This window comes from Aquarana catesbeiana, linkage group LG02 (assembly GCF_042186555.1).
Source record: "Aquarana catesbeiana isolate 2022-GZ linkage group LG02, ASM4218655v1, whole genome shotgun sequence".
In the NCBI taxonomy this organism is placed as follows: Eukaryota; Metazoa; Chordata; class Amphibia; order Anura; family Ranidae; genus Aquarana; species Aquarana catesbeiana.
Window position 1 is genome coordinate 775,910,216 of NC_133325.1, and position 22,515 is coordinate 775,932,730.

The 22,515-nt window shown below is 45.3% G+C and overlaps 1 protein-coding gene across 6 annotated transcripts in view; it reads left to right on the forward strand.

The window, feature by feature from the left end:
• ILDR2 (immunoglobulin like domain containing receptor 2) overlaps window positions 1–22,515 on the forward strand; it is a 446,131-nt gene that overhangs the window by 93,605 nt on the left and 330,011 nt on the right. The window contains exon 1 of one of the 6 annotated variants that reach the window (XM_073617377.1): window positions 11,235–11,397. The exons of the other annotated variants lie outside the window; for them this stretch is intronic. The gene's annotated coding sequence lies outside the window, so the exon portion shown is untranslated. Of the gene's footprint in view, window positions 1–11,234; window positions 11,398–22,515 lie in introns of those variants that run through there. 6 annotated transcript variants of the gene reach the window in all.

Sequence of the window (22,515 nt, forward strand, 5' to 3'; positions counted from 1 at the left end):
TATAGCTTGTCCCATCCTCTGCCACTGGCTGGCCAGCTTGATCTTTAGGTAGACATGGAGATAGATGTACAGTGGAACCTTGGTTTACGAGTAACGCGGTTAACGAGCGTTTTGAAAGACCGGCAACTGTTTAAATTCTGACTCGGTTTGTGAGTGTTGTCTCGCAAAACGAGCAGAATTCAAGCTAATGGGCGGTGCAGTACCGCATTTGGCCAGAGGTGCGGGGGCGGCGGGGACACTCAGAACGGTTCGGAGCCATTCGGAAATACTCGGAATGACTCGGGAATACTCAGTTCCCAAGTGTTTCCGAGCCTTTCCGAGTTCAGCCGAGCTGTCCCTGAGTATTTCCGAGGCTCTCCGGTGCCCCCCCATCTCTGGCCACATGCGGTATTGCATGTAATAGTTATTAAATATAAAATAGTAAATGTGCCCGCGCTATTATAGTGTCACATATAAAATATATAATATATAAAAAAAAAAAAAAAATACTTTCACATATAAAACACATATAATGTGATAAATAAAACCATACAGGTAAAATATAATGCAAATAACTATAAATGATAAACCACCAAGTGCATATAAAGGTGCAATCGTGGTAATAACTAATAAAAGTGCAACGTGCTGAAATATAAATATCAAAACACTTTCCAGTGACAAATGAGTGTATATCCCAATTATTAAATACAAATCACAAAAAACGTGAATAAATAGTGTCCATAAAATGAGTATACATCATGCTTCTTTTGATGGGTGTATAAATCACAACACGTGAAAACTGTGCTTTCCCGTGACACCCCACATGTGCTTGCGCTCACCTTCAGTCGTGTGACACAGTAATTAAACGGTGTCAAAATAAGCATTGGGGCCACTGCTAGGCTCAGGATACAATGATACAAAGACACTCCTCTCAGGTGAAACTGCTAGGCTCACTCAGGTTACAATGATGCGTATTCGGCACAGGGGTTTCGTGTCTTCCTCTGGGGATAACGAGAGGAAGGCACGAAACCCCTGTGCCGAATACGCGTCGGGGAGGGGTAGGACGGAGCTGTCAGCAGAGGAGGAGGATTGCACATGCCATACCGCACGCCATACGATCAGCTGCTTATTATTTTACCTGTACAGTCTGGTGCACTCTAGCACCCATCTAATGTGAGTACCCTCTTGGAGGGCTTTATTCTTTTAATAAATGTCCTGGCTATATTGTACTATGGAGTCCCTCTGTTTGTTTCTTCTATGATTTTGGATCTTGGTTTCACCTGAGAGGAGTGTTTTTGCATCATTGTAACCTGAGTGAGCCTAGCAGTTTCACCTGAGAGGAGTGTCTTTGCATCATTGTATCCTGAGTGAGCCTAGCAGTGGCCCCAATGCTTATTTTGACACCGTTTAATTACTGTGTCACACGACTGAAGGTGAGCGCAAGCACATGTGGGGTGTCACGGGAGAGCACAGTTTTCACGTGTTGTGATTTATACACCCATCAGAAGAAGCATGATGTATACTCATTTTATGGACACTATTTATTCACGTTTTTTGTGATTTGTATTTAATAATTGGGATATACACTCATTTGTCACTGGAAAGTGTTTTGATATTTATATTTCAGCACGTTGCACTTTTATTAGTTATTACCACGATTGCACCTTTATAAGCACTTGGTGGTTTATCATTTATAGTTATTTGCATTATATTTTACCTGTATGGTTTTATTTATCACATTATATGTGTTTTATATGTAAAAGTATTTTTTTTTTTTTTATATATTATATATTTTATATGTGACACTATACTAGCGCAGGCACATTTACTATTTTATATCTATTTACACGCAATGAAACGTGGTTCAGTGCTTGCAGCTTAAATAGTTTACTCCTTAGAGGCATTAGTCCATCTGTGGCTCGCAAGACACCTATATTTTGTATGTAATAGTTATTATTATGTTCATTTCCATTGACTTCTATGGGGAAACTTGCTTTGATATGCGAGTGCTTTGGATTACAAGCATTCTCCTGGAACGGATTATGCTCAGAATCCAAGGTTCCACTGTATATACAGTAGAACGTTGGATTGCAAGTATAATTCGTTCCGGAAACATGCTTGTAATCCAAAGCACTTGTATATCAAAGCGAATTTCCCCATTAGAAATAATGGAAACTCAGATGATTTGTTCCACAACCATTTATTTATAGGTCCTTCAGTTTATAGTCCATATAAAAAGATTATAGCAATGTGACCAGGTTGTGTAACCATAAAATGTCCATCCACAAATGGAAGCCTCCACAAGGGGATTAGAAGCAAAATCCAGCAGGAGCTCCAGAGTATAAAAGAGAAGAGAAGAGATGGACATGGTCAGCAACAATACTCAGGTAGGCTGTGGCGTTAAAATGATGCTCAATTGGTACTAAGGGGCCCAAAGTGTGCCAAGAAAATATCCCCCCCACCATTACATCACCACCACCACCAGGCTGAACCGGTGATACAAGACAGGATGGATCCATGATTTCATGTTATTTATGCAAAATTTTGACCCTACCATCTGAATGTCACAGCTGAAATCGAGACTCATCAGACCAGGCAGCGTTTTTCCAATCGTTTATTGTCCAATTTTGGTGATCCTGTACGAATTGTGGCCTCAGTTAACTGTTCTTAGCTGACAGGAGTGGCCCCCGGTGTGGTCTTCTGCTTCTGTAGCCCACCTGCTTCAAGGTTGGATGTGTTGTGTGTTCAGAGATGGTATTCTACATACCTTGGGTATAACAAGAGGTTATTTGAGTTACTGTTGCCTTTCTATCATCTGGAACCAGTCTGCCCATTCTCCTCTGACATCAACAAGGCATTTTCCTCCACACAACTGCCGCTCACTGGATATTTTCTCTTCTTCGGACCATTCTCTGTAAACCTGAGAGATGGTTGTGTGTGAAAATCCCAGTAGATCAGCAGTTTTTGAAATACCCAGACCAGCCCGTATGGCACCAACAACCATGCCCATGTTCAAAGTCACTTCAATCCTCTTTCTTCCCCATTCCGATGCTCGGTTTGAACTTTAGCAAGTCGCCTTCACCACGTCTAGATGCCTAAAAGGATTGAGTTGCTGCCATGTGATTGGCTGATTAGCAATTTGTGTTACCAAGCCATTGAACGGGTGTACCTAATAAAGTGGGCGGTGAGTGTAAGGTGATCGTTGCACCTTTAGCGAGGGGCTCATAATAAAAGGAATGTCCATTGTTGGCGTTGTGTGCCATCTTTAAGTGAAGTGTAGGCACTGGTGCCCAATGACACAAGCCTTTGGTGGCCTCTGGATGAGGTCCGCGGTGTGTTAATAAGCTGCAGGTACTGTGTTGGGGGAGGCCAAGTAAATATCTACAAATAAGCAATCCAAATAAAAGAGTATTTTCATTGTGTAGTGAAAATAGTTGCTCTGGCATCTTCTCCTCAGGGAAATCCATTATTCTGTGCACATTCCAGATTCCTCTGCTGTGCACTTCACATTAGATAATATTATGAGGAACATGTAGGAAGAAGCTAGTGGCAGCGGAGGGGGGAGAGTCCACCCAATACAATGTAGGACTTGAATGAGATGCTGTATAGAGGAATTCATTTCCTTCTCTCATTAACATCACATTGATGTGTGTACGAGATGGGGAGTTTCTTTGTACAGTGAATATACAGCATTGGCTGCTAGACGGCCACCTCTATAGTTTATGGTCAGTTTATGTGTTTTTCTTTGTACTTTACACATTTGATTTTATTTTTTTAACTGTGTATAAAAGCAAGCTAAATAAAACCCTACAAGAGTTCACATGGGCCGTTCGATCAGGTCCTTCTGTCCGTTTTTTAATCAGACCTCGTCAGACCCTGCTTTGTCCTCTTATGGAGCAGTGGATTATGCGGACAACACCCACCGCCATCCGATCCAATCCCGTGCCACCAAAAACAGACGTGGTCCTATTTTCCATCCCTCCGGTGGAATCAGATCGGATGAAAAATGGACAGGCGGTCCGCTTCCATCCGATTTCCCCATAGAGCAGAGCAGGAACGTGTCCGTGTCTGCTCTGCACAGCCTGTCATCCGCTTGCCCAGCAGGGATCAGCAGAGAGATCCCCCTCTGAGCAACCGGATTCTGTTTAACGGAGGTGTCCCTGTTAAAGGGGCCTATCTAAACAGCAGTGGTGGCTGGTGGTTTTTTGTTTCGGGGGCGGACCCCCCCCCTCCCCGCTGCAACTCAAACCCCCCCACCCCGCTGTCTGCCGGTCGGTCCACCGGCACTTACCCCGTCTAGGCAGCAGGCATCTGAGTAATGGCGTGGATTGGGCATCCGAGGAGCGGCGGCAGGGATTGGGTTTCCAGTAGAGCTGCACAATTAATCGTTAAAAAATCGTGATCTCGATTCACCCCCCCTGACCATCTCTCCTGCAGATTTTGCCGATTCTTTCATATAAACAAGTGGAGAGACTTTTTATCTGCTCACTCAGCTGTCAAAAGAAAGCATCGGCAGTCTGCCAAGTCTTTAACTTGAAACATTGTAACTAAGCTTCCTTCTTAGATCAAAGGGATAGAACTTCTGTGTAAATAAAAAATCTGGGCAGTTCAACAACATGTAAATGCAGGAAGTTTAACCACTTAAAGTCTAAATCTTTTTCTGACACTTCTTTCTTAAGTTAAAATCAGTATTTTTTGCTAGAAAATTGCTTGGAACCCCCCAAACATTATATATAATTTAGCAGAGACCCTAGGGAATAAAATGGCAATTGCTGCAATATTTTATGTCACACTGTATTTGCCAAGCGGTCTTTCAAATGCAATTTTTTGGGAAAAAATACACTTCAATGAATAAAAAAAAAAAAAAAAAAAAAAAAAAAAAGAAACAGTAAAGTTAGTCCAATTTTTTGTAATGTGAAAGATGATGTTACGCCGCGAGAATTGTGAGAGAATTGTGATCTCTCTTCTAAGCAAAAAAATCGTGATTCTCATTTTAGCCAGAATCGTGCAGCTCTAGTTTCCAGGCATCGGCGGGGACTGGGCATCCAGTGGCTCTTCTCCTCCTCGCTTTCACCGTGCGTCTCTTCCCCTCCTCCTAGGCCTCCGATAGGATCGCCTGTCCTTTCAGCCAATTGGGTGACGGGTATCAGACCCGCTTCCTGATTGCATAGCTCCCAACTGTCCCTGATTTCGAGGGACTGTCCCTGATTTGGAGCAATGTACCTTTGTCCCTCTTTCCTCCTCATTTGTCCCTCATTTTGGTCTGATCTTTATAGTTGTATATAAAATGCACTTTTTATCTATTCTGGTTTCACAGCCGGGTACCCACTGCGCATGCGCGAGTCGCGCCGCGCGCCGTGACTGGCCGGGCAATCATCTGGGACCTGTGACGTGTCCCAGATGATTGCCGAGAAGGAGGGGGGAGAGGTGGGAGCTGGGAGGAAGTGGGAGCTGGGACCCTCTAAAAAGAGGGTATCCGCTCCCCCCCCCCCCCCAAAAAATGACATGCCAAATGTGGAATGTCAGGGGGTCACCTTCCCTTAAAGCGGAAGTTCCATTTTTGGGTGGAACTCCGCTTAAGTAATTTTCTAGCAAGAAATACTGATTTTAACTTGTAAGCAACAAATGTCAGAAGTTTAGGCATGAAGGGGTTGATGTGAGTTGGAAGCCTATTTACAATAAATGATCTGTCTCAGTATTACGCATGTTAAGGCACAACGCAAAGTGTATTAATATACATTCATATGAAGTGTGAATGAGCCCTTACTGATTGCTGCAATACACTCGCTTTCCATATTTATTGAATGACACAGTGACACGGAGCGAGAGCCATCATATCAGTAAGCCCATCCAGACTGCCATCTTAGCAACGCTGGCATTTGCCAGGAGGGCTGAATTGTCTAACGGCATGAGCGTATCGGTCTTGGCTTCCAGACTTATCTGTGTTTTTATCTCCTTTTTTCAGACGTGTTGTCCAGATTGCATTAACCTCCCAGGCCTGCTTTGAATATAATAGTCTTGGGCAGCAGCCACTACATGCTTGGCTTGCGGCTTGACCCTGTTGCAGTTGATAAACACAGTCACCAGTGTTAGGCTGAGTGAAAACAATGTTTGGCTCCAGCCACTTACAAATATGGGCTGCTCCGCTTGTCATGCCAGAGCCGCTTCTGTGTTCCAGCCTGGCGCTCATAGTTAGGGATGAATGTCTACGGCTCCTGAAGATTCTACACAGCGTATATGTGCTCTATATATCTTCCTCCTACACCACGGAGCTCTCACATATGGTTCTGTTCTCAGTAAGGTCCCAGCTATAAAGATAACGGATGTTAAAATCAATATTTTACTAACTAGGCAATTAAGAGGTAAAATGTGTTTTCCAGGAAATAATTAAAGCCCAAACTGAATGTTTCGTTTAAATCAGCTGTGGACATTCCACGTGTCTTCAAGCAGAAGGTGCTTGAGGTCTTCCAGTTCATTTTATTTAGAAAGCAGCCCACAACACCTTTTCTACTCAAATTGGAGAGAAATCATGGTACCTCCTTCACACCTAAATAAAGAGATGATATCCTATACTTCTCCCATCATTCTTCCATCACCAGTAGGTTCCAAGAGTTGGCCTACAAAATGTCACAATGTACCAATGATCCTACATGATACATACCCACAAACGTCTCTCATGTTGGAGATGTGGGCCAGCCAAGGACACGCTCATACACATCTTCTGGTCTTTCACTACAATAAAAGACTAGTTAAAAAAAAAATAATGGATGTTGAACTAGGGGAAAACCCAGCAGCCTATCTCCTTCACTTCTGGAGCCTGTTCGAGAACAGATACAAAAAGTCCCCCTTCTGATCTACCTTTAAAACATAGCTAGGATCTGTATACCCATCACTCTAGAAGTAGGAATCCTCTCCATCTCTCAACCAAATCAAAAGACCAGGGGTCTCCAGACTTTCTAAGCAAAGGGCCTGGTTTACTGTCCTTCAGACTTTAGGAGGGCCGGAGTGTGGCCAGTGGGAGTAGGAAAGGCCTTAGGACTTGTTGGTCAGCGGGGGTAAAATAATCACATAACGCCTTTGGGCAGTGGGAGGGATTGGTATTAGTGGGAAGAATAATCTCCATCATTGGTGTCAGAGGGAGGAATAGCAGCCTATCTCTTTCACTTCTGGAGCCTCTTCGAGAACAGATACAAAAAGTCCCCCTTCTGATCTACCTTTAAAACACAGCTAGGATCTGTATACCCATCACTCTAGAAGTAGGAATCCTCTCCAACTCTCAACCAAATCAAAAGACTAGGGGTCTCCAGACTTTCTAAGCAAAGGGCCTGGTTTACTGTCCTTCAGACTTTAGGAGGGCCGGACTGTGGCCAGTGGGAGTAGGAAAGGCCTTAGGACTTGTTGGTCAGCGGGGGTAAAATAATCACATAACACCTTTGGGCAGTGGGAGGGATTGGTATTAGTGGGAAGAATAATCTCCATCATTGATGTCAGTGGGAGGAATAGTGCCTCATCATTGGTGTCAGTGGGAGGAATAGTGCCCCATCATTGGTATTAGTGGGAAGAATAATCCCAATCATTGGTGTCAATGGGTGTAATAGTGCCCTATTGTTAATGTCATCAGGGGAAACAGTGCCACATCATTGGTATCAGAGGGTGGGATAGTGCCCCATCATTGGTATAGGAGTGCAGGATATTGCCCCATAATTGGTATAGGAGGGAGGGATAGTGCTCCATCATTGGTATCAGTGGGAGGGATAGTGCCCCACCATTGGTGTCAGTGGCAAGAATAGTGCCCTATCATTGGTATCCGGGGGAAGGGATAGTGCCCCCTCACTGGTATCAATGCTGCTTGCCCATATAAGACTCCTACAGTGGTGACATCTTCCAGTGGCCTGCAGACTGTCATTGGGGGCAGGAGCCTACGCTAAGATGATTGACAAGGAATTGGGGTCAGTGTAAGGCTTCACATTCGTTTCCAACCAACTAAACACAGACCCGCCTCCCCATCCTGTCTCATGGGGTAGACTACTGCCCCTGGAGGTGAGCAGGGGACACTGCAGCCCACCCATAATGCTAAGGCGCCAGCAGCTTCAACCTGAGTTTTTCTCTTAGTACGTTTAACGGTACTTTAAAAATAAATGGCATCTTTTTAGATAATGTAAAAAATTCAGAGAGATTCGAGCTTCAGCCTTGGCTCTACGACCAGAATAAATAAAGCTTTTGTTTAGCTATGCACAGTCCCAGCATGCTCTTAATTTATGCCCAGACACAATCCTAGGCTGATGATCCAATAATGAATCTGTAAATCAGCGTTTACCAGACTTATATTAAATAACCCTTTATAGCACTTTTGTTAACAGTATTTGATTTTCAGGGACCTCGAGTAACTCCAGGCCTCTTAAAGGAATATTTAGTTGAGTAGTAGTGTGAATGCTGGGAAATACGTTATAGTGAATAAATTGCATACTAAATACATATATGTATTGTTATCTGCTCCGTCCTACTCTCTTAATTGATATGCTAAGGGGCAATTAGAGACTCTGGATTGAAAAAATCTTTCTGTATTTGGAGATGAAAACTCTTTTCCTCCAGATGTAAAGAGTCTCCCCTTGTCCTCTGTGATGACCCTAAAGTGAATAACTCAACACCAAGTTCACTATATGGACCATTTATATATTTGTACATGGTGATCATATCCCCCCTTAATCTTCTCTTCTCAAGAGAGAATAAATTCAGTTCCTCTAATCTTTCCTCATAGCTGAGCTCCTCCAGAACATTTATTGCAGTGTACCAATTCTTAGATGTGCATTAGTTCTCTTTTTTAGTCTTTCTTTTCTTAATTTTTTGCCTGGTGACCTGCAACACTGTACTCACATGACATTTTTATCTTTTTTTTAGACAAGCTTTCTTTTGGTGGTATGTAATCACCACTGGGGTTTTTTATTTTTTTGCTAAACAAATGAAAAAAACCCCAAAATGATAAAATTTAGCAAATAAGTAACTTTTCTTCTTCACTATTGTGTGCTGATGAGGCTGCACTGATAGTTAGCACTGATGGGCACTGATAGGCGGGTCACTGATGAGGTGGCACTGATAGGCGGCAGTGATAGACTGCACTGATGGGCTCCACTGATAGGCACTGATAGACTGCACTGATGGGCTCCACTGATAGACTGCACTGATAGACTACACTGATGGGCTCCACTAATAGAGTGCACTGATGGGCTCCACTGATAGGCACTGATAGACTGCACTGATGGGCTCCACTAATAGACTGCACTGATAGACTGCACTGATGGGCTCCACTAATAGACTGCACTGATGGGCTCCACTAATAGACTGCACTGATAGACTGCACTGATGGGCTCCACTAATAGACTGCACTGATAGACTGCACTGATGGGCTCCACTGATAGGCACTGATAGACTGCACTGATGGGCTCCGCTAATAGACTACACTGATAGACTGCACTGATGGGCTCCACTGATAGGCACTGATAGACTGCACTGATGGGCTCCACAGATAGACTGCACTGATAGGCTCCACTGATAGACTGCACTGATAGACTGCACTGATGGGCTCCACTGATAGACTGCACTGATGGGCTCCACTGATAGACTGCACTGATGGGCTCCACAGATAGACTGCACTGATAGGCTCCACTGATAGACTGCACTGATAGACTGCACTGATGGGCTCCACTGATAGACTGCACTGATGGGCTCCACTGATAGACTGCACTGATGGGCTCCACTGATAGACTGCACTGATGGGCTCCACTAATAGACTGCACTGATGGGCTCCACTAATAGACTGCACTGATAGACTGCACTGATGGGCTCCACTAATAGACTGCACTGATGGGCTCCACTAATAGACTGCACTGATGGGCTCCACTAATAGACTGCACTGATAGACTGCACTGATGGGCTCCACTGATAGACTGCACTGATGGGCTCCACTAATAGACTGCACTGATGGGCTCCACTAATAGACTGCACTGATAGACTGCACTGATGGGCTCCACTGATAGACTGCACTGATGGGCTCCACTAATAGACTGCACTGATAGACTGCACTGATGGGCTCCACTGATAGGCACTGATAGACTGCACTGATGGGCTCCACTGATAGACTGCACTGATGGGCTCCACTGATAGGCACTGATAGACTGCACTGATGGGCTCCACTGATAGACTGCACTGATGGGCTCCACTGATAGACTGCACTGATGGGCTCCACTGATAGACTGCACTGATGGGCTCCACTGATAGACTGCACTGATGAGCACTGATAGACTGCACTGATAGGCTGCACTGATGGGCACTGATAGGTGGGTCACTGTTGAGGTGGCACTGATAGGCGGCACTGGTACACTGCACTGATAGACTGCACTGATGGGCACTGATAGGCTGCACTGATAGACTGCACTGATGCCGGTCATCTTATACTGTATGCTTATTGCTTTTTTGTTTGTTTTTTTTTTTACCAAAAATATGTAGAAGAATACATATTGGCCTAAACTGATGAAGAAAGTCCTTAAGTGGTTAAATCAGATAGCAACGTTTCGGAGCCCGGCAGGACCCCTATATCAGGCATATGACATCACAACACTGATGAAGGGGTCCTGCCTGGCTCCGAAACGTTGCAATCTGCTGTAACTCTGATCGCCGATTAAAGCTTTGGACCCACTCTGGAGGTCCTCAGTGTGCTGGTGACATTTTTTTTTTGCTTGGACATGACGCGGTTCCAGCTGTTGGTGGCTACAGCACCCACTTAGATGCCATGTCTACAGGAATGTGTGCGTTTGGATTAGTGTGTTGGGTGTTAAGAGTTCTAGTCCTTCCCCACTCTATCCAAATGAAAAACAAACGTTTTGGCTGGACAGGCCATTCACAAGCACACCATTTTTTCAAATCGCCAGAATTTACCCACGACGACGACGCATCGCCCCGGGGAAAAAAAACACAAAAGAAGGAACGACAGCTGAAAACATTTAATCCATTTTATGAAACCCGGCTGTCACGTGCGTCTGGAGGCTTCTAAGATGTGATTCTTGTCTCGCCATCGATCACGTTTACGAATGACCCCCAGTGGCACCTGTCTCGCACTGATTAGTTTGTGTGTTCAGGCTGAGACGGCGCTTTCTTTTTTTTTTTTTTCTTTTTTTTCATGCGATGTTATGAAATTTCCATCACGTCGCCTCCCCGAAGCGAGGGGGGGAGGGGGGGTGGTATGGCGAGGCTGCGTACAGATGACGGCAACGTAACAAGAGCGAGAATTACTAATGCGGGCAACTAGACTGAGGCCAGATTGATTTTCTGGCTCCGTGAGGTGGATACGAAATGAATGGCAGATCGGGGGAGGTGGAGATTGCAGGGGGCTTGTCACCCAATCAATAGCTCAGACCTGGTTATGTAAGTAGCGCAGATCTAACACGGGGCCACTATGTTAACACTCGGGAAGGCAAAGGAGAATCAAAAAGACACGGATTGCTCTTTAACCACTTCAGCCCCGGAAGATTTGGCTGCCGAATGACCGGGCCATTTTTTGCGATTCGGCACTGCGTCGCTTTAACTGACAATTGCGCGGTCATGCGGCTCTGCACCCAAACAAAATTGACGTCCTTTTTTCCCCACAAACAGAGCTTTCTTTTGGTGGTATTTGATCATCTCTGCGGTTTTTATTTTTTGCGCGGTAAACAAAAAAAGAGCAACGATTTAAAAAAAAAAAAAAAAACACAATATTTTGTACTTTTTGCTATAATAAATATACCCATTTTTTTTTTAAAGCTAATTTTTCCTCAGTTTAGGCCGATATATATTCTTCTACATATTTTTGGTAAAAAAAAAAATTGCAATAAGCGTATATTGATTGGTTTGCGCAAAAGCATCTACAAAATAGGGGATAGATTTATAGCATTTTTATTTTTTATTTTTCACTAGTAATGGCGGCGATCTGCGATTTTTATCTGGACTGCAACATTATGGCGGACACATTGGACACTTTTGACACCTTTTTGGGACCATTGGCATTTATACAGTGATCAGTGCTATAAAAATGCACTGATTACTGTAAAAATGTCACTGGCAGGGAAGGGGTTAACACTAGGGGGCGATCAAGGGGTTAAATGTGGTGTGTTTCTAACTGTAGGGGGAAGGGACTGACCTAGGAGGAAATGACAGATTGTGATTCCTAGCTATTAGGAACTCACGATCTGTCACTCCTCACAGAACAGGGATTTGTGTGTTTACACACACTTCCCTGTTCTGCCTCTCCTGCCCGCGATTGTTTGCGGCCGGCGGTCATCGCGACCGTCGCCCACGAGCATCGGCACCCCCCCGCAGTGCAGCGGGCTCGTGCGCGCGCCTGCTATCCTGCTTAAATGAGCCAACGTATAGCTACGACGGCTCGCGGGATCGTGCCGACCTGCCGCCGTATAATGACGGCGGCTGGTCGGCAAGTGGTTAATCTGTCATGAAATCATTATCTTTCCATTTTGATATTAGATTTATATCGCCAAAATCATCTTTTCTGCTCCTCCCAACACCTCCTGCTCTCGAGCTCCCTTATTACCTCCGACAGGACTTCTCCAGAGCCTCTCCCATCCTCTGGATCTCCCTGCCCACTATGTCTGGTCAGCCCCTACTCTGTCCACTATTAGGCGATCCCAGAAAACTCACTCGTTCAGGGAAGCCTACCCCCACCTCAACCTAAGAACTGTACCCGAGTCACCTCCATCAGATCAGACCCCACAGCTATTACCCTTTGTACCACCTCCCCCCCCCCTCCCTTTAGATTGCAAGCTCCACGAGCAGGGCCCACCCATTCCTTCTGTACTGATTTCTGTACTGTATTGTAACTGTACTGTCTCCCCTCTACTTTGTAAAGCACTACCCAAACTGTTGGCACTATATAAATATGTTTAAATATAAAATAAATTATATTATATATATATATATATATATATATATATATATATATATATATATATATATATATATATATATATATATAAAATGATATAATATATTACAGGGTGGATTTGATTTAAATCACTAGCAAAAAGGTTTGATTTAAATCATCATTTTTAAAGAGCAACTGTCATCTCTGTCCCACAGCGGCTGCTCCTCTGACCCGTTCTTGATTGTTGCCCACCCTGATATATTATCAACAATATATAATAAACCTAATAATAATAATAATTTAAAGGCAATGTAAAACTTATTTTGCCTACTTCCAGTCCAGGCCTATTCTGATATTCCTCTCCTACATGCAAAAATGTGCACTTTTTTTTTTGCTAGAAAACTGTCCAACCATTCCACAATGGCCACGGTGCATCTTAGCCTTTAAAATGCCTCCCTTACTCTGTCACAGTACCAAGAACACGACATGGTCTGAGATTTCTGTGAACATTTTATTTTTTCTTTATACTTATATTTTCTATTGAGGCACATCAATCCATGACGTCCTCCCGAGTGCTGTTCTGCATGGTTGTCATTGTTGTGATGAACGGCCATTTAAATCTTACACTTTGTCGGAATCCTGTACATGACCTTGAGAACGCTCTCCTGGGCTCACCTTACTATTACAGTCACAGCGTTGTGCTATAAATTTGCATCATTATTTATTGTGACTATCATTGAAGCAGGGGTTTGTTACAGCTTTTAAAGCGGTAGTAAAACGCTGATTGTTTTTTTTTTTTTTTTTTAACCTGAAAGGTACTGTCATAATGTGCTAGTATGCATCACTGTCACCGCTGCAGGTGCTCCCATCTTCACCCGGTCTTCTTTCCGGGTTCGCGGACTCTGGCTGTGTGAGTGGCTGGAGCCGTGATGACGTCACTGCCGTGCATGCGCGGGAGCCGCCGTTTACGGTACAGGTGTATTTTTTCCACAGATACCATGTGATATAACAAATTGCAATGGCCGCCATTGTATTTTCTAGGGACTCTGCTAATATATTGTATATATATGTGCCTAGGTCAGATTTAATGAATTACAACCACTTTAGAGCTGAACTTTAGGATGAGCAAATATTGTCTAAATCGGTGGTTCTCAACTCCTGTCCTCAGGGCCCACTAACAGGCCAGGTTTGCAAGATAGCTGAAACATATCACAGGTGATCTCATTTGCTGCTCAGTGATTGCAGTATTCTAGTCTGCATCTCCCCCAAGGTAATACTTAAAATCTGGCCTGTTAGTGGGTTCTGAGGACAGGAGTTGAGAACCACTGGTCTAAATAAATTCATCATATGTATTAACCTCCCTGGCGGTATTCCCGAGTGTGGCTCGAGGGTGAATTTTCATTACCAACAGCGGTAACACCGAGCAACACTTGTAGGAGGAGTTTTCATTCCCCCCTGACCCTCTGTCTGGACAGTGCTGATTGGCCCTGTGCTGATCACATGCACGCTCCCAAGAAAAAAAAAAAAACTTTCTAGCAATACACACCAAACTGAGCATGTGCAGCCCGTCCCCTGGCTCTGTAAATATCAGGTTATTTTTTGGAGACAGTGCAAGAAGGAGGAGGTTCAGAGAAGACAGGATCAAACAGCCTTTATACACAATGCAGAGGATTATTCCTGAGGTTCCACATAGAGTATGAGTATATAGAGCAGGGATATGCAATTAGCGGACCTCCAGCTGTTGCAGTCCCATGAGGCATAGCAAGACACTGACAGCCACAAGCATGACACCCAGAGGCAGAGGCATGATGGGACTTGTAGTTTTGCAACAGCTGGAGGTCCACTAATTGCATATCCCTGATATAGAGTATAACAAGCATGCTTTACTGCATGTACAGACTGATTTTACTGTTGTGGGTTTAGTAACACTTTAAAGCGGAGTTCCATGGTTTTGTAAGTTTATTAAAAGTCAGCAGCTACAAAAAGTGTAGCTGCTGACTTTTAATAAACAGTCACTCACCTGTCCTACGGTCCAGCGCTGCGGGCGCCCGAAGCCTCGTCCCTCTCCCTCTCCTCTCCGCGGCGCCGTCATTATTACTGTGGGCACCCAGCTGTGACAGCCTGCGGCTTGACAGCCGGGCGCGCACTGCGCATGCGCGAGTCTCGCTACGCTCTCCTAGTGGCCAGGCAATCTTCTGGGACTTGTGACGAGTCCCAGAAGATTGCAGAGAGGGAGGGACCGCCTAGGGAGAGGAGGAGCCGCCTAGACGGTCAAGCGGCGGAAGGAGGCGGTGGGACAGGAAGTACCTGTCAAAACCAGGTACCCACTCCCCCCCCCCTCCAAATGTGGCATGTAAGGGGGAGAGAAGTGCTTAACCACTTGCATACCAGCCGCCGCAGTTGTACTGCGGCAGAATGGCATGGCTGGGCAATGTTACATCGCTTCGCCCTGTGGTCACTAGGGGTGCGCACGCGCCGGCTGCTTGCCCCCGGAGCCGATGCGAGTGCCCGGCGGTCACGATCACCGCCGGCCTCCCGCGATCGCTGGTGACACACCGAGAACCGGGATCTGTGTGAGAAGAGACTGATCGTCTGTTCAGAGTTGGAACGGCGATCTGTCATCTCCCCAACACAGTCCCCCTCCCCCCTTCAGTTAGAACACAGATCGCTGTATAAATGGCAATGGTCCCAAAAATGTCTCAAAAGTGTCCGATGTGTCCGCCATAATGTCGCAGTCCCGATAAAAATCGCAGATCGCCGCCATTACTAGTAAAAAAAAAATTTACTAAAAATGCCATAAAACTATCCCCTATTTTGTAGACGCTATAACTTTTGCACAAACCAATCAATATACGCTTATTGCGAATTTTTTTTTACCAAAAATATGTAGAAGAATACATATCGGCCTAAACTGAGGAAAAAACATTTTTTTTTAAATATATTTTTGGGGGATATTTATTATAGCAAAAAGTAAAAAATATTGAGTTTTTTTCAAAATTGTCGCTCTTTTTTTTGTTTATAGCGTAAAAAAAAAAAAAACGTAGAGGTGATCAATTACCACCAAAAGAAAGCTCAATTTGTGGGGAAAAAAAGGACGTCAATTTTGTTTGGGTGCAACGTCGCACGACCGCGCAATTGTCAGTTAAAGCGACGCAGTGCCGAATCGCAAAAAGTGCTCTGGTCAGAAAGGGGGTGAAGCAGTTAAAGCGGAAGTTCAACTTTTGGGTGGAACTCCGCTTTAATCCTCGAATCTTGATGTTCTTTTGTGGATTTTCCCAGATCCGTGCAGTAATCCAGTGTGAGACTTGCTGTAATAAAGACCGCTCACTGCCGCTCTCTCTCCTTGTGCAGGGTGGCTGGTCTTGTCTCCGCTCCCCCCCCCTGTAGTTTTCTGCAGTGGGTGGAGCCTGTTGGGCCCCTCCCACATCCCTGCTCTGTGTACAGCACAGGGATGATGTCACTGATAATTTTATGAGGTAATAACTGAGTTTGCAAAGACATTTGGTCCACACAAAGTGAAATAATATCCTTGGTGAAACATGTAAATGAAGGGTTTCGTGCCCCGGAGCTCGGCTCTAAAGTAAATGTAACTGTATTAAACACAAAATTGATTGTGGAATTGGCGCCCTGTGTCATCTCTTAATGTCAGGTGTATAATGTTATGTGCGCAGGCCGCTGAGCGATGGTCTGGTAATTACAGGCCGCTGTGAAAGGAATGATTGAAAGGACCTTTCTGGTTTCCTCCAGACTCTTTGTTGCGCAGGGGGGCCCCGGGAATTACGACTAATCCCTCATGTTCATGAGGCGTTTTGGAAGGACAAAGCCCCGCTTATCGCTTCCCTCTGACAGAAATGTTATTTGCGGGGCAGCCGCGTAATACGGAGAATAGCTAGAGGGACCCCATCAGTAACGCCAGCGGTAATTACGTTATGCCGGGTAAACACACTGGCTGCTGAGAATATTTCTCACTTTTCCGAGTCGTTAGGCCTCGGAGTTAGCAAGATTTTTTTTTTTTTTTCGAAAGCTTTATTATATTATTACTGAACAACAAGGGGTCACCATAATAGGCCTTCGTTCCCTGGTCTGAAAACTAAAGTTAGATATAAACAATCAACAACGGTGTTGTACACCTACGGCGATTTGCGCAGCCGAGCCAACCTGCCGCAGTATAACGGCGGCGTCTGGTCGGCAAGCGGTTAATGATTTGTAATGAATACATAACAGGATTCATTACAAATCATTAACTGCTTGCCGACCAGACGCCGCCGTTATACTGCGGAAGGTTGGCTCAGCTGCGCAAAACGCCATAGGTGTAAGTCGGGCTCGTACACGGCGATCTGGCCAGCGAGGGGGGGGGGTGGAGCCAGTCAGTGGGATCCGGCGGACTCGATGTCTGCCAGCCACCCGCGATAATTCCCGCAGTGACAGAACAGGGATCTACCACAGTAAACAAGGCAGATCTTCGTTCTGTCAGGATATGACACACAGGTTCTGTCTTTCTGCTATGCAGGAATATTGATCTGTGTGTTGTCCCAGGCAGCCCATCCCCCATACAGTTAGTAAACACACTGAGGGAACACATTTAACCCCTTGATCGCCCCTGGTGTTAACCCCTTCCCTGCCAGTGTCATTAGTACAGTAACAGTGCATATTTTTAGCACTGATTACTGTAATAATGTCGCTGGTTCCCAAAAAAGTTTTAAAAAAGTCAGTTAGGTGTCCGATCTGTCCGCCGCAATGTCACAGTCCTGCTAAAAATCACTGATTGCTGCAATTAGGGTAGCACAGTGGTGTAGTGAGTAGCACTCTCACCTAGCAGTAAAAAGGGTCGCTGGTTCAAATCCCAACCACAAAACGCTAGCTGCCTGGAGTTTGCATGTTCTCCCTGTGCCTGCGTGGGTTTCCTCCGGGTACTCCGGTCTCCTCCCACACTCCAAAGACATTTTGGTAGGTTAATTGGCTTCTGTCCAAAAAATTGGCCCTAGTATATGAATGTGAGTTGGGGACCTTGGATTGTAAGCTCCTTGAGGGCAGGGACCGATGTGAGTGTGCGATGTATGTGTGGAGTGCTGCGTAAATTGACAGCGCTATATGGGTACCTTAACCACTTCCCGCGCCGCAAAAACGTTGGTAAAGCGGCGCTTTACCGCTGATGCCCGGGCACTGGCAGTGTGAAATGGCTCTAAACAATTGCTACTGATACCTTGTTAGACTTTTTAGTGGTGGTCATGTGACCAGCCAACTTCCAGGTAGTTCCCTGACTAAGGGGTGGAGCGAAAAACACTTTGGAGGCGTGGCCTGGCTGGAGTCCAGGCTGAGGTTGCCACTCACGCATTCATCTTGGGGACAGCAAGGATGTGCGGCTACAAGGAGTCCTTGTAGCGGCAGTTCCTGCTGCGGCTCTCATTGGCTAGGTGCAGTCACTGGCCGCGTTCATTCTAAGGACAGGTCGCCAGCAGCCGCAGCAATTCGTGCCTCTCTGCTTAGCCAGCGATTACCTGCTGTGATCGCTGCTGGACGCACACAAACATGCTACATTCACACTGCCAATTAGGGATGGTGCGAATTGTAGCGGCAGTTCCTGCTGCGGCTCTCATTGGCTAGGTGGATCCCCCGTCCGCGTTCATTTTAAGGACAGGTCATCAGCAGTTGCAGCGATTCGTGACTCTCCGCAGAGCCAGAAATTACCTTTGATGATTGCTGCTTGACGCACACAAAGTGCTACGTTACCATTGCCGATTGGTAATTGCCGACGGTGTCAATTGTAGCGGCATTTCCTGCTGCGGTTCTCATCACCTGCCCTTACTCAAGATGGCCACAGGCAGAAATGCTAGGGGGGGGGATGTTTTACAAAGTGATTTCTCAACAAAAAAAGGCATGAAAACATGAATGGATGGGGGAGTTTGCTTTGAAAAGTAAAAATGATTTAAATAGTAATCTGTGGTGTGCAGATGAGCTGTAGTTCTACTGTAAAAGAGAAGTATAAACTTGTTTTTTATTTTTGCAGATTTATACTTACCTAGGTGGATGCTGCATCTGTCTCCTGCTGGCTCTAACACTGAGAACTGAGCGATTGAACACGGCCGATCACTCGGTTCTCAGTGCCTCCTGAGCAGAGAGCTGCTGACTGTCAGTCACCGCTGTCTGCTCTGCCCCCTCCATTGCACACTGGAGTGCTGGGCTGTGGAAGGGGTTGGAGCGGCAGGCTCTCAGCGACTCGCTGAGAGGCTGAGCCGGGTGCCGGTCCAGGCATGTGGGCGGATCCCAACTTCATCGTCACGATCTTGCCAGAGCCTGGACCGGCTCTGTGATATTAGCAGACAGCGGGCTGAAGCTGAAAACAGGCTACAGTAGTGCAGAACAAACTGCACTCCTGTGATCCACAGAAGAAGTACAGCCAAACAAGCTTTCCCTGTACTTCTCCTTTAACCGCTTGCCGACCAGCCGCCGTCATACGGCGGCAGGTTGGCACGATTCCGCGAACCGTCGTAGCTATACGTCGGTCCCTTTAAGCGGGATAGCAGGCGCTCTCTCACTGCACAGCGGGGTGTGCCGATGCAACTGCCGGTCACGAGCGATTGCGGGCATGAGAAGCAGAACAGGGACGTGTGTGCGTAAACACACGCATCCCAGTTCTGAGAGGAGAGAGAGATCATGAGTTCCTACGAGCCGGGAACCACGATCTCTCATCTACTATAGTCAGTCCCCTCCCCCACAGTTAGAACATACACTAGAGAACACAGTTAACCCCTTGATCGCCCCCTATTGTTAACCTGCCAGTGACATTTATACAGTAATCAGTGCATTTTTTTTTCAGTGCATTTTTATAGCACCGATCACCGTATAATTGTCAATCGACCCAAAAACATGTCAAAAGTGTCCGATGTGTCCGCCATAATGACGCAGTCTCAATAAAAATCGCAGATCACCGCCATTACTAGTAAAACAAAACAATAATAAAAATGCCATAAATCTAGCCCCAATTTTGTAGACGCTGTAACTTTTGTGCAAACCAATCAATATACGCTTTTTGCGATTTTTTTATTACCAAAAATATGTTGAAGAATACATATAGGCCTAAACTGAGAAAAAAATTTGCTTTTTTTAAAAAAGATTGGGGATATTTATTACAGCAAAAAGTACAAAATATTGTGTTTTTTTCAAAATTGACGCTCTTTTTTTGTTTACAGTGCAAAAAATAAAAACCGCAGAGGTGATCAAATACCACCAAAAGAAAGCTCTATTTGTGAGAAAAAAGGACGTCAATTTTGTTTGGGTACAGCTTTGCACGACCGCGCAATTGTCAGTCAAAGCGACGCAGTGCCGTATCGCAAAAAATGGCCTGGTCATTGAGCAGCCAAATCTTCCGGGGCTGAAGTGGTTAAAGTGAATTCCAGGCAATAAATTATCAAAGTATGTAATCCGTGATATCGGACAAAAGACTTGTGACTCTGTCTGGCCACTTTTGTGATTCGTATACCTCTGCCGCACAGCACAGCCAGGAGTGGGATAACACTTTATGTCCCTGAGATAAGGAATACGGTGGGGTCTAATCTCCGCCCACCAATTTCTGATTGGATAGTGAAGTTGCAGCAACACTCAAGTCAAGTCATCAGCTCTGCCCACTCTGCTCTCCTATCGGCATGCTCCTTGGCAATTCATGTGTGTGCAGCCCATTGGCTCATTGCCTGGCCCCTCCCTCTCCCCGATGCTGCTTTGTCTCTTGAGATCTATTTTCGTGTTATAGAGGAATTGCTCATAATTACCTCTCATACTGGATAGATTGTATAGTGACATAACATCGCTGCCAAAAAAAGAAATTATAACTCTGGTGTACATTCTGAGTATTTTTGTCGTTCTCTTGAATTACCTGCTAATTAATTAGTACAATATTGTACTGTACTTGTTAGATTAAATTGCCTGTTCATTTGACATAAGCTTGCTTAAGTGATAAGGTGGATTAAATGAAGTTCCTTTATCAATGAAGGAAACACAAGAAATGGAAGTTATATGATATACAATACATTGCTGGGCTTTGTACTGGGGCTGGCAAACCCTTCTATACAGGTATTACGGTTTAAAGTGGTAGTAAGCTCGTTTGTGACATTTTTACCTACAGGTAAGCTTATAATAAAGCTTACCTGTAGGCAAAATTAATATCTACTGTGCATGTGTGGGAGTGAGGTCATCGCGGTTCAGCCAGTCAGAGGGCCGGAGCCCGGCGAACCCAGAAGGAAGAAGGAAGCCCTGTCAGCGGTGACAGTAAATGGATAGGCTGCGTTCTCAGTGATGTCACCGGTCTCTAGTGAGTGGATAGGCTGCATTCTCAGTGATGTCACCGCTCTCTAGTGAATGGATAGGCTGCATTCTCAGTGATGTCACCGGTCTCTAGTGAATGGATAGGCTGCATTCTCAGTGATGTCACCGGTATCTAGTGAATGGATAGGCTGCATTCTCAGTGATGTCACCGGTATCTAGTGAATGGATAGGCTACATTCTCAGTGATGTCACCGGTCTCTAGTGAATGGATAGGCTACATTCTCAGTGATGTCACCGGTCTCTAGTGAATGGATAGGCTACATTCTCAGTGATGTCACCGGTCTCTAGTGAATGGATAGGCTGCATTCTCAGTGATGTCACCGGTCTCTAGTGAATGGATAGGCTGCATTCTCAGTGATGTCACCGGTCTCTAGTGAATGGATAGGTTGCATTCACAGTGATGTCACCAGTCTCTAGTGAATGGATAGGCTGCATTGTCAGTGATGTCACCGGTCTCTAGTGAGTGGATAGGCTGCATTCTTAGTGATGTCACCGGTCTCTAGTGAATGGATAGGCTGCATTCTCAGTGATGTCACCGGTCTCTAGTGAATGGATAGGCTGCATTCTCAGTGATGTCACCGGTCTCTAGTGAGTGGATAGGCTGCGTTCTCAGTGATGTCACCGCTCTCTAGTGAATGGATAGGTTGCATTCTCAGTGATGTCACCGGTCTCTAGTGAATGGATAGGCTGCATTCTCAGTAATGTCACCGGTCTCTAGTGAATGGATAGGCTGCATTCTCAGTGATGTCACTGATCTCTAGTGAATGGATAGGCTGCATTCTCAGTGATGTCACCGCTTTTTAGTGAATGGATAGGCTACATTCTCAATGATGTCACCGGTCTATAGTGAATGGATAGGCTGCGTTCTCAGTGATGTCACTGGTCTCTAGTGAATGGATAGGCTGCGTTCTCAGTGATGTCACAGGTCTCTAGTGAATGGATAGGCTGTATTCTCAGTGATGTCACCACTCTCTAGTGATTGGATAGGCTACATTTTCAGTGATGTCACCAGTCTCTAGTGAATGTATAGGCTGCATTCTCGGTGATGTCACCGGTCCCTAGTGAATGGATAGGCTGCATTCTCAGTGATGTCATCGGTCTCTAGTGAACGGATAGACTACATTCTCAATGATGTCACCGGTCTCTATTGAATGGATAGGCTGTATTCTCAGTGATGTCACCGGTCTCTAGTGAATGGATGTCACCAGTCTCTGGTGAATGGATAGGCTGTATTCTCAGTGATGTCACTGGTCTCTAGTGAATGGATAGGCTGCATTCTCAGTGATGTCACTGGTCTCTAGTGAATGGAT